At 45.6% G+C, this 12,208-nt stretch overlaps 1 protein-coding gene across 1 annotated transcript in view; it reads right to left on the bottom strand.

The window, feature by feature from the left end:
- The window catches only part of LCLAT1 (lysocardiolipin acyltransferase 1), a 141,186-nt gene extending 131,443 nt beyond the window's left edge, over positions 1 to 9,743 (bottom strand). Inside the window, exon 1 of the mRNA XM_040993021.1 lies at positions 9,630 to 9,743. The gene's annotated coding sequence lies outside the window, so the exon portion shown is untranslated. The remainder of the gene's footprint in view (positions 1 to 9,629) is intronic.
- Between the last annotated feature and the right edge of the window lie 2,465 nt (positions 9,744 to 12,208).

Genomic DNA, 12,208 nt, shown 5'->3' with positions numbered 1-12,208 from the left:
CACAGCCCAATAGCTCATCAATTTGTACTTTTTGAAAGTTGCTTGTTTTAAACCCACCAATAGAAGCCTGCTAAATCATGACTGTATAATTAATAGCCTAAAATGTATAAGAACTGGGGGGCTTGGGCTCTCACTTTTTTCTGGCTCGTGCTTCTTTTTGTCCTCCCTGCAGATCCTAGCAGCCTTGGCTGCGGCTGCCCCTCCCCTGCCCAGCCATGCTGGGCTGGGGCAGGTGGCTGGGATACCTAAGCTAACCTGAATAAACCACCTTTATGCCTTAGCACTGACTTCAGACTTGATGATTATCTGGGAATTTCAAAAATCCGGCACAACATTTTCACAAAAATGTAGCCCAACCCAACTTGCACTTCCAACAAGATCAAGCAGACGATATTGCTGACAAAAGTTCTCTCAAGACAAAGAACTGATAACAGCAGCACAAGGGGACAGAGAGCCCTTCACCTACACAACAGCCAAAAACTACAGAAGAAACTGTGGCCCAGCCCTCCCCCGGAGCGCAGGCGTGTGAGGAGCCAGAGGACCCCCAGCTGCTTCCAGCAGTCCCAAACCCTTCCTCCTCCCGCAGGGGGTATCTGAGAGTGCCTATCCCGCCCCGGCTCTCCCCATTAGCAATGTCTGCAGACCACAGGGAAAGCAAAGGCTTCTGTCCCACCTGGCCATGAGACACCTCTTCTTGCTTCCATGGAGTGGGAGCAGGAGGAACTCCCTGTAGAGTCAGCAAAAGCTAGCAGGTAACACTAAAGGGGTAGGCCAGTGCCAGTGAAGCCTAGAGAGGACTAGAAATTGCCACCCGAGGCCAGCAACGTGGGAGCTTGGCTTTGCATGTCCATGGTCACTTTCCTTCAAAGTATAATTAAAACACATGTCAGACTAGTTTGGTAGGGATATTTTAAGAAAACTCACAATTGAAAACCTTCCAGTAAAGATATCTCCTGATCTGGGCTATTTCATTGGCAATGTTACCAAATGTTTACAGAGAATTAACACCAATTCCACACAATCTCAGTAAACAGAAGTGAGCACTTCCCAATTCATGAAGCTCACATTACCTTCAAGCAAAAAAAAAAAAAAAAACCACCACACAATATGATAGTACAGGAGGCCACCACCAAGGCATGTATGTTAAGCCTCTGCTTGCCATACCCACATCTCATTCGGGTGCCAGTTCAATTCCCAGTTGCTTCATTTCCGCCCCAGCTGCCTGATAATGTGCCTGGGAAGGCAGAGGATGGCAGCCCAGGCCCTTAAGACCTGCACCCATGTATGGGAGAACCAGAAGAAGCTCCTGGCTCCTGACTACAGATCAGCCCAGCTCTGATTGTTGCACCCACTTGGGAAGTGAACCAGCAGACAGAAGATCTCTCTGTGCCTCTTTCTCTGCTTTTCAAATAAATAAATCTTTAAAGAAAATGACAGTATAATAAAAGAAAGTTGTAGGCTAATGTCAGAATATAAACACACAATTCTTAAAGTGCCAGAAAAATGAATTCAACAATATATTTTACTAATTGAATTTAATTCAGGAAGGCAACTCTGGTCTAATATTTGAGAATCTGTCAATATAATCCACATTATTTACAGTCTAAAGAAAAACAATCCCAGGAATATGTAAAGAGAGAAAAATGGTTTGTGAAAATGGCTTATTCCGTGAGCCTATCAGAAAAAAAAAGAGAGAAAATGGAACTTCTTCAACAAGATAACGAGCATCTACAAAAACAACACACAGCAAACATATTACACGCCAAAAAAAGGCCAAATGCAGAACACTTTCTCCCTTTTACTAAGGAGAAAGCAAGGATGTCCACACTTGCATTCAACCTGGGATTTCAAATCCTAGCCAATGTAAGCAAACAAGAAAAGGAAACCAAAGAAGAGAGCAAATAAAAACGGTCCTGTTTGCAGATGAGCTGAGGTTTACAGAGTGCTCAGAGTGCTCAGGTTGAGCCTCTGAACCTCACAGAACCACTGAGCCCAGCAAGGCTGCAGACACAAGACAAACATGTAAAAATAAACTATCTCAAAAGAACCAACCGAATGGGAGAAAAGTTTTCTAAGTTGTATCTATCATGAAGAACCTTTACTTAGAATATTGTGTATAGGTAATTCCTATAACCCAATAATCAAAAGATAACCCAATTTAAAATCAGGAAAGGGAGATGAATAAGCATCTTTCTAAAATAAAGAAAACATACAAATGCCCAACAAGTACAAGAAAGAATCAGCATTTGCCAGGGAAAATCAAAATCATTATAAAAAATACTTCTCACTTAGTAGGAAGGCAGAATTTTTCCAATATAACTAAAAAGATAACAGGAGTGGGCATTCAGAGCAGTGGCCAAGTCTCCTGTTAGGACACAAAGTCAGGCCAGGGTGTCTATGTTTGAGTCCCGGCTTTACTCCCAGTTCCAGCTTCCAGCTGACATAGCCTGGGAAGCCAAAGACAGGTGATGGCTCAGTCACTGGGTCCCTGCCACTCAAGGAGGAGACCTGAACTGGGTTCTCAGCCCCCAGACATTTGGACTGTGAACCACTGGATGGGAGGTCTTCCCACCCATGTCACGTTGTGTGTGTGTGTGTGTGTGTGTGTGTGTGAGAGAGAGAGAGAGAGAAAGAGAGAGAGAAATAAGCAAATAAATAGCTAAAAATGTTTCTTCATTCATTTGAAAGAGTTTCAGAGAGGGTAAGAGACAGAAAGAACGATCTACTGGTTCACTCCTCAGAGGGCCAGGCCGAGGTCAGGAGTCAGGAGCTTCCTCCAAGTCTCCTACGTGAACTGTAGGGACCAAACACAAAGACCACATTCTACTGTTTTTCCCAAGCTATTAGCAGAGCGCTGGATGGAAGTAGAGCCGGATAGGAAGTGACCAGCCAGAAAACTAACCAGCACTCACACAGAATGCTGGCATCACAGGTGCTAACTTCATCCGCTACGCTACAGCACCATGCCCAAGTACCTGAATTTTTTAAAGACAGGGAATAACAAGGATTTGTAAGGAGAAATGGAAACCTGTACACACTGCTAGTGGAAATGTAAAACAGCTACGTCACAGAACTCTGGCAATTCCTGAAATTCTTAAACATGGTTACTCTCTGGTCCAGCGATTCCACTCCTGACATTCCAGAAAAACAAACAGAAACATCTACATAAAACTTCTATTAGAATGTTCATAGCAGGACCCGGCAGCGTGGCCTAGCGGCTAAGGTCCTCACCTTAAACGTGCCGGAATCCCATATGGGTGCCGGTTCTAATCCCGGCAACTCCACTTCCCATCCAGTTCCCTGCCTGTGGCCTGGGAAAGCAGTCGAGGATAGCCCAAAGCCCTGGGATCCTGCACCCATGTGGGAGATCTGGAGCAAGTTCCTGGCTCCTGGCTCCAGACTGGCACAGCACCGGCCGTTGTGCTCACTTGGGGAGTGAATCATCAGACAGAAAATCTTCCTCTCCATCTCTCCTCCTCTCTATATATCTGACTTTGTAATAAAAATAAGTAAATCTAAAAAAGAAACAAGAATGTTCATAGCATTGCTAACAGCCAAGAAATAGAAGGAACTTGCATGCTCACCAACTGATGAATACATAAAATCTGGCATTTCTGTCAAACAGAGTATTACTTGACTATGACAACACTGAATAAACCTTGAAAAGATGCTACATGAAAGAATCCAGTCACAAAAACCACATATTGGTTGACTGTTGATACATAATGTTGAGAGTAAGAGTAGACAAATCTACAGGGAAAAGTGGATTAGTGGTAGTCTGGTAAAAGAATGAGCTGGAGAGAATTAAGTGACACTGGTAATGGATGTTGGGGTTTTTTTAGATGTGGTGAATATGTCCTAAAACTAACTGCAGAGAAGGTTGAAAAACTCAATGACTATATTTAAAAAAAAATACTGTCTATCAGCCCTCCAGCTGACACATTTTTTGTAGAAACTGATTTAAAAATCCATATGGACTTTCAAGAAACTCACAACAGACAAACCAAAGCTGGAAAAGAACAAAGTAAGACTTATACGTCCTGTTTTCAGAATTTATTAGAGCAATAGTAATCGAGACAGCATGGTGCTAACATGAGGACAGATATGTAGATCAATGGATAGAGATTTCACAAATACAGGCTTTTCTGCAACTGTCACACAGCCCAAAAGCCACATGCCTGAGTATCCACATAAAACCTTGTATGCAAACATTCAGAAGGAAATGATCCAAGGACTTGGGGCCTGCTACCCAAGAAGTGGGCAACAAACTGTGTAGAGTAGAAATCAGTTATGTGGAGTTGAAGGCCAAAAAAAGGAATCCTAGCGACAAAATTGTTCTGTAACTTGGTTACATCAAGATTAATCCAGATTGTGGCATCCTACTAGTTTTGTAGGATGTCATCATTGAGAAAAATGTGTATTATTCCTTATAAATTCTTGTGATTCCACAATTATCTCAAAACAAAAAGTCTAAGAAATCGCTTTATACTGCTATGTGACAAATCCCAGAAAACTTATTGAAATGTTGGACAGTTATGGATCCCTGTCAACTGTCAGCTTCCCTTAGCTAACAAACACCACTCCAAAACAGCCATTTATTAGTCAATTGTACAATAACCTGCTATTCCATAATATCTGTCTTTACTAAAACCCGCTAAACTGCATTTTTAAGAGGGTCCTATTAGAACCAGCTACATCCAACATTAGGACTGGCACGTGCACAGCCCAAATCAAGCGGACAGGTGCCTTCCAGCTCATTACAATGCCCAAAGACACACCCAGGCTAGGGAAGAGTCCTGCAGACGCAGGGACGCGCCGTGGGACTATACCTAGGCTATGGCCTCGCACACTCCTGCCCCACTTGTGGTGATTTCTTATGGGAGCCCTGGAAGCTAACATCACTACCTATCCATCTTCCAGAAATGTTGTAAAAAAGCTAATGAAAATACATATGGAAAAGGTCCTTGAGAAGTTTGAAGCACAGCTGCCTAAGACAAAAATACATAAGCTCTTAGAGTTCACAACTGAAAATAGTAGAACCCTTCAATTTTCTTGACGCCAAAAATCAAAAGGGAAATGAACGTAGCTGTGTTCATATACATTCAGCATAACTCTGGTTGCTTAAGATCAGCTCACCCAAAAGCAAGAAGTCTGTCACACCAGCTCCAGAAAGGCAAGGCTCCATCTATCTTGACTAACTCTGACTCCTAATTTATTTCTTCCTAGTAAGTGAGAGAAACTGAATTTTACTGGCTTTATGACTACCACAAATAAAGCTGGCAAATAAGGTCTGTTTGCAAATACCTGGACTACTCTAGATGACTGCTCCCATCCTTAGAGATCAAAGGGCAATTCTACCTTTAATCAGTCATTATTAATGAAAAGCCATGTTGAAATTCACCTCAGTTCAAATCTGCAGTCATTCACATTAATAAGGACCTTATCCCAGGAATCCTCAAACTCCAGTTGGAACACCACATCACAAGATACCAGTTTCAGTGTGCTGAACATATAAGCAATAAACCTGTTACACATTTTTAGTGAATTCCAGAAGGAAAAAAATTAAGAGTAACAATCCAATCATGGTAACACATAAAAGGGGAAAATGTCAGACATCCCATTTCAAACTCCCACATCACTGACAGACTCACCCTAAACAGTTTCCAGAAGTTAATATTCAACACTGATGTTAATACACTCTGGACATCACTGTAATGCAAAGCATACTTTAAATACTCATCCCCTTATACTAAAGCCATGTTAAGAACAGTATAAACTAGATTAAAACAGGCATGAAGCCATCACAGTTAAAAAGATAGAAACTGGAAATGGTGCGGTAGCCTAGTGGCTACAGTCCTCGCCATGCATGCACTGGAATCCCTTATCGGTGCCGGTTCTAATCCCGGCAGCTCCACTTCCCATCCAGCTCCCTGCCTGTGGCTTGGGAAAGCAGCAGAGGACTGCTCAAAGCCTTGGGACCCTGCACCCACGTGGGAGAGGCTCCTGACTCCTGGCTTTGGATCAGCTCATCTCCGGCCATTGTGGCCACTTGGGGAGTGAACCAGCAGATAGGAAGTCTTTCTCTCTGTATCTCCTTCTCTCTGTAAATCTGACTTTCCAATAATAAAATACATAAATCTTTAAAAAAAGATACAGTAGTAACAGTAGTATCTATCATCTTAGTTCCTATCTCCCTGTTGACTACTGAGAAGCATACTGACCCATCTAAGATCCTCCATGAGAAAGCGCCTGTTCAAGACTTCATGTATTTTCTAATTGAATTATTTTTTTTTTTACTGATTTTATACACACATTCTGGTTTCTTGATCAGACATACGAATTGAAAATATCTTCTTCCAGTCTGTGCTTGGCATTTCATTATCATAATGGCAACTCTATATGGAGAAAAGCTCTCAATTTTAATGAAGTCCGAAAAAAAACTACGATTTTTATGGTCAGTGCTTTCCAAGTCTTTATAACAAATGTCTGCTACTCCACACATGAGTTCTTTCATCTCTGTTTTTGGCTTGACTGATTCTCCACCGCATTCTGATTCAAAAATCTTGCAACTTTTGTGCAAGACTTGCACCTTGACCTTGCAGTCATTTCACACTCTTTCATGTTACAGTGGCAGGTGCTGGGCAAGCAGAAGTTATGCATATCCTAGTGATCAGTTTTACAGCTAGAGAATTTATCAGTGGCTATTTTTATGCACTACAATAACTTCTAAACATTAAAAATCTAGCATTAAAACGTCTAATCTCTATTATCCTGGCATTTTCCCCCAACGTAACTTAGATAATTCTTCTCACCTTATTTAAAACGTCACAAATTAACTGCCTGCCCAAGTTATTTCACAGTATCTTCCCAACTTCCAACCATACAGTTAACAAGCAAACCTCTTCTCCACTGGGCCCATGCTTCCCTCCCCAGCCCTGCCATTCTTCACACCCAACTGCCCTCACACTCTGCTTTCACAATGTGTTGGGAAATCTGAACTCCGCTCTGCTCCAGAAATCTGATCCAGGTCTTATGCCATCTCTGATGTGGAATACGAAAACTCTCCTTAACCGGTCTCCTCCTTACACTTCTTGCCTTTTACCCCGTCACCAAAGCCACCTCTCCTGAACAGGAGTCGATCACGTTATTCAGCTCACTGACACCTGTTGAACGTCCAGTACTCTCAGGATGAAGCCCACAGCGTGGGCCCTGCTTGGCTGGCTTCTCTCCCAGCCGCTCCTCCCACAGGCTGGCCTGGCTCCCGGACACCTGTGACCCGACTCCCGCAGGCTTTCCACCGCTTCCCCCGCTCCCCGCCAGGCCCCCTGAGCAGAAGCACAGCCCTCTGTGCCCAGAGCTGGATTTGAATCTTTATCCCATAGTAGTAATCATTTATTTGTCTCATTCACTCATCTACAAACTTCTGAACTTGGGCTTCTCCTTGACTTACTCCAGGACAAAATCAGACATTAATTTTTATATCCCAAGGACTTGGCAGTGTTATTCCAGAAAGGTCCAGTGAATGTCCCAGCCACCTAACTTGTGCTATGTTTCTCTAAAGACTGGGAAAAAAAAAAAAAAAAGCAGTGCAAGCACACTAAAGCAAAGAACCTAGCTAAAACAAGTTTTCTTTTAAAAGTAGACCGCCGTTTTAAAGGATTTAATAAGAACTAAAATCCTAATTCGAGACTTAAGCTTCCTGGCAGAAGTGAGTCACACAACTGTCACATCTGTAAGTAACCAACACCAAAGGAGGGTGAGCCCCCCACTCAGGGTGATTCCAGCCATCACACCAATCACTAATCAGGCACAACACGTGAGTCACAGTCACTGTGCGTACAACTTCAAAATCACAAACCAAACTACTCCCTTAAAAAATCTAACACAAACACATCTGTGCAGTACAGGAAGTTGGCACACAGGATGCTAACGACCACAGGCTAGAGTTACAATGCAAGCAGTGTGACTTCGGACAAACACCAATGCTGCATCAATTTCATCATCTACAACAGGAGGATGAAAAGCATGCACCTGACAGTGCTGCCGGGTGACTGAGTTATCACACAGAGGTCAGCCATTGGTACCCGCGCACTGCACAATCTGCAGTGATAAACACTAACCACTGTCACAGCACCTTCAACTTGTTAAAACCTCTTTCCATATCCTGTCCATGTGCCCCTCACAACAGGGCAGTGAGGTTGTCTGGACAAGACTGCTGCCTCTTACAAACCACACAAAAGCTCAAAGCCAGGTTAAACCAACCAAACTTCCACAGATCTAGTCTGCAACAGACCGCTTTGGGTTGTCCTCAGATTGGCTCCAGATGCAGGCAACAGCAGCCTAAAGACCAGGTGGAACCACAGCATTTAGTAGGCTTAAAAGCAGGAGAGTGGCACGGTGGGCACTCCACAGACACTGGCTTCACCACCACAACAGAAAGCGCTGTGGGGCTTCCTCAGGTACGGAATGACACACCACTAAAAATCACCAACAGCATGCTTGGCTCTCACACCAACGTACAAGGACTGCAGGAGCTAAAAAGAAAGTCTTACACAGCAAAGAACTGGCTTTTACTGACTCTCCAGAAATACAAGTTTTGGGGTGCGGGGAAAAAAACTTTCATCAAGGCAGTATAGAAAAAGAAAAACTCAACTAATTATACAAGGGAACTTCAAAAACTTCATGGAAATGGACTTGAAAGTCCACTCTAGTACAAACGAAATGTGCCATCCAGGCATCCAAGGACTCTTAAAATTCATGAGAAATGTGTATTACGAAAAACACACAATGCTAAACGTTCTGCAAGATAGGTAAACCCTGGATTCCGTGTTCCACGAACTTCGTGAAGTGCCCTCACAGTTCATAACCTGATGTTTCTCTACCCAAGTTTTGGCACTGAAGGGAAAGGGCAGACAGTTCGTCCGGGTAATACCTTCACTAGCTTTATTGTCAGCATTCTTCTTGAGCTCCAATCAAGACCCAGTAAGCAGAATTTCAAGGGCAGGTGGAATGTTTCAGGGGAAGCACCCACCTGAGGCAGGTGAGGACCTGGAGGAAAGCAGTTCCTAAACCCACAGCTAAGCGCCTCACGTTTCGAAGCTATGCCACAGCCTAAGAGTTGGACCTCAAACCCCAGCCACGCTGGCACCTGGAGGACACACACACACACACAAAGCTGCGTCCGCTCCTGCCCGCAACACCTCGCATCCACGCCTGGCACGTGTCGGCCACTTGGGACGGTTTTGCACATGGGACTGGAACAGGGGCAGGGTTCGGGCAGTGTGAGGGACTGCAGGGTTCCCCGACTCGCCCAGGTAGGAAAAGAGGTCTCCATGCCAACGCCCCTCAGGTAAACCTGGACCGGGGCAGCCGGCCCTCCGCGGCCCGAGACCACGACCCTGGCCCTCGCAGACCCTGCTTGCGCGGCCCTCGGCGGCCCACTCCTCCGCTGAGCAGGCGACCTGGCCACCTGCGCCAGGACCCCAAGTCCCAGGCCAAGTGACCGTTAGCGGGTCGGGGGAAACGAGCCGGGGTTGCAACCACCCCCTCCGCCAACCTGGAGAATCCCCCGGCCGCCGGCGCCATTTTCCCCACGCCGTAAGCCCCACCTGACAGTTCCAGCCTCCCACCTGTGACTGATAGGGGATGCGGCGGGACGTCGAGGGGGGCGCGGGGGCGAGCTGGGGGACTCCAAAGGGGTCACTTCCTCCGGGAAGAACCCGCCGCTAATTCATCCCGAAGCCAGAAGGCGTCCGGCCCGTCGCCCTAGTAATGCGTCCCAGCAGGCGCGAACCGGATTGGCTGCGGACGCTGTGACGCAGCGGCGTCCCCGGCTGCGTGGGAAGCCCGGGTCCCCTGCGCCCCGCCCCTGTGGCGCAGCCCGGGGAGACCCCGAGCGTGAAGGGCTCCTTTAAAGGGGCCGCGCTGGAGAGGAGGCCGGGGAGAGCAGTGGAGTGAGGTGGCAAGAAATAGGCAGCCCGCCCTTCACACTGCAGCTGGGAAAACAGACCTAGAGTGCGTGCGCGAGCTCTGGGGGCTAAATCTAAGCAGTTCTCAGCGCGCGAGTTTCCTCCAACCCACCCCCGCACGTGCCGCGCGTTTCCAGCTCATTGCCTTTCAGAGATCTCCATCGCTTGCTAAGACCTTTGTCTTTTCCCTGCTCCTTAAATAGGAATCTTCATAAAGCCACACACCACGCAAGGAGCCCCTCATCCGTGCTTTGTGTGTGCTCACCTCTTGGATGCCTTCATCCAAGGGGGTGCAAGAGAGGTGTGACTGTGAAAGTGATGCCAGGTGTCCTAATCCTGCAGATTCCAGCCGAGTGGCTTCCACAAAGCAAAGAAGGCAGAGCTGCAGGTTCCCTGCCAGGCCAGGATTCCTGTCCGCCTAGCAGCTTCGCAGCTTTCCTGGTATGCAAACACTGTTCGATAATTTAAGACGCGTTATCCTTACATTCAGCCCAGTCTGCATATTCACCCTATAGTCTTCATTTTTCTCTGTGATGAAATAAAACAGTGTCTCTCTTTTTTTTTTTTTTTTTTCTTTTACTAACACAGTTAGCATGGCCACGTTCCAGAAAGCCTTAAGGGCTGCACCATGACTCTTCTTTCAGAACTTGCCAGAGGCTCCCCTACCCGCTCCGCTGCACACACACCCTTACCGTCAGGCGATGCGTGCTGTCAGGTGCAGCGGCCCCACAGGCAGGGCTGCTTGTACCACAGTCTGCGCAAGCCCCAATCCTACATCAGCACTGTCCACCCCTGCTCCTAAGTGGGCTCAGGAACAACACTCCCATGCAAGAGCCTGCTGATTTCTGAACCAAATGACATTACCTATGCGTTCTGCTTCTCTCTCTCTCTCACGTGAAACGTTATTTTCTGGTCATGGATGGTCAGCACTTCCTCTCTGTTACATGGATCGCAAAATTCTAGTGGAAAGTTGAAATTTCCATAATATCTAATAGTTTTAGGGACTAAGTAGCAGGAGAAAACCTTTGTACTTAATTGAGACCTCTCTTGAAGCCAAAATGGTCTTTTGCAAAAACCATCAGGTTCAGTTAGAAACAGCACAATGCCCAGACGCAAGCTAGAGGCTCCCCCAACCTCAAGGGACAGAAGCCCACAAAGTCCATTATCCTGGTCCATTCCAAGCACTGCTGAAGAAATTGCACTTTTTCCCCAAGGTACTGGTTCTGGTACCAATCGAGAGCATAAGTCCGCTTGCAGAAAACCTCACTTACAAAGTTCTGCTTCTTTCTTGATGTTACAGGATGCCACAAACACCTGGAGACAATGTCTGGCTTGCCTAGACCATTGACCTACCCACCTCCCACATAAAGTTTATACTTTAGGTAATATAATATTGTGCTAGTATTATTCATCTTCCTTTCTTGTGTGCTCCGTGCCTACACAAGATTCACATAGAGTGAAGGTGAGTGGAGGGTATACAGAAAAGGCTGTATGCTTTTTTGCAGTATCTTTCCTGCATCTGAAATGATGTCCCAAAGATCTAAATAATATTCATCATCTACTGGGAAAGGCAAGGGCAGCGTGGGACAAGAGAGTTTAGTCAAAGAAGTATGATATTGCAATTAGCTAGGAGAAATAACTTCTGACATTCAGTTACATAAAAGAGTGACTACAGTTAATAATGATTTCATGTGTATTTCAAAGTGGCCACAGGAAATCTCAAAAGATCTCACCACAAAGAACTGATTGCTTGAAGTGCTGGATATGCTCCAAATCACTCCAATTTGGTCAAGGAATGATAATGTATGCATGCATTGAAGCAGCACATATCCCACAATGAACAATTATTGTGTGTCAGTTAAATAACTAACTAACCTTGGCACAAAAAAAAAGTATTATTTAAATGAACAAATACCTCGGCATATCTCTAAAAATGATCACTTAAGTTTTATCCCGCTTGGAAAGCTGCCGAGCTTCTGTGAAGTCCCTCTGCTCTCTGGGATGTGCATGTCCCATGGGCCATCCAAAGCACTTGCACTGCTTGTCCATTAGATCCAACTAACAAGAGATTTCAATACAGCAGGCCAACACAATGCCAGATGGTGCAGGTCCCGTTGGAATCTGTTATGACGTGAATGTAGCCCTGGAACGAGACTAGAGATGCAGAGTGCTGTCTGTGCCATGCAGACTCCACTTTCCTCTGGATGGGATACTGCTTCTGTTTTCCATTTGGCTGGCCG

Source organism: Ochotona curzoniae, unplaced genomic scaffold (assembly GCF_017591425.1).
Source record: "Ochotona curzoniae isolate NIBS_2020 unplaced genomic scaffold, NIBS_Ocur_1.0 contig_883, whole genome shotgun sequence".
Taxonomy (NCBI): Eukaryota; Metazoa; Chordata; class Mammalia; order Lagomorpha; family Ochotonidae; genus Ochotona; species Ochotona curzoniae.
The sequence above is the reverse complement of the archived record's forward strand: the minus strand, read 5'-3'. Positions and strand labels throughout refer to the sequence as shown.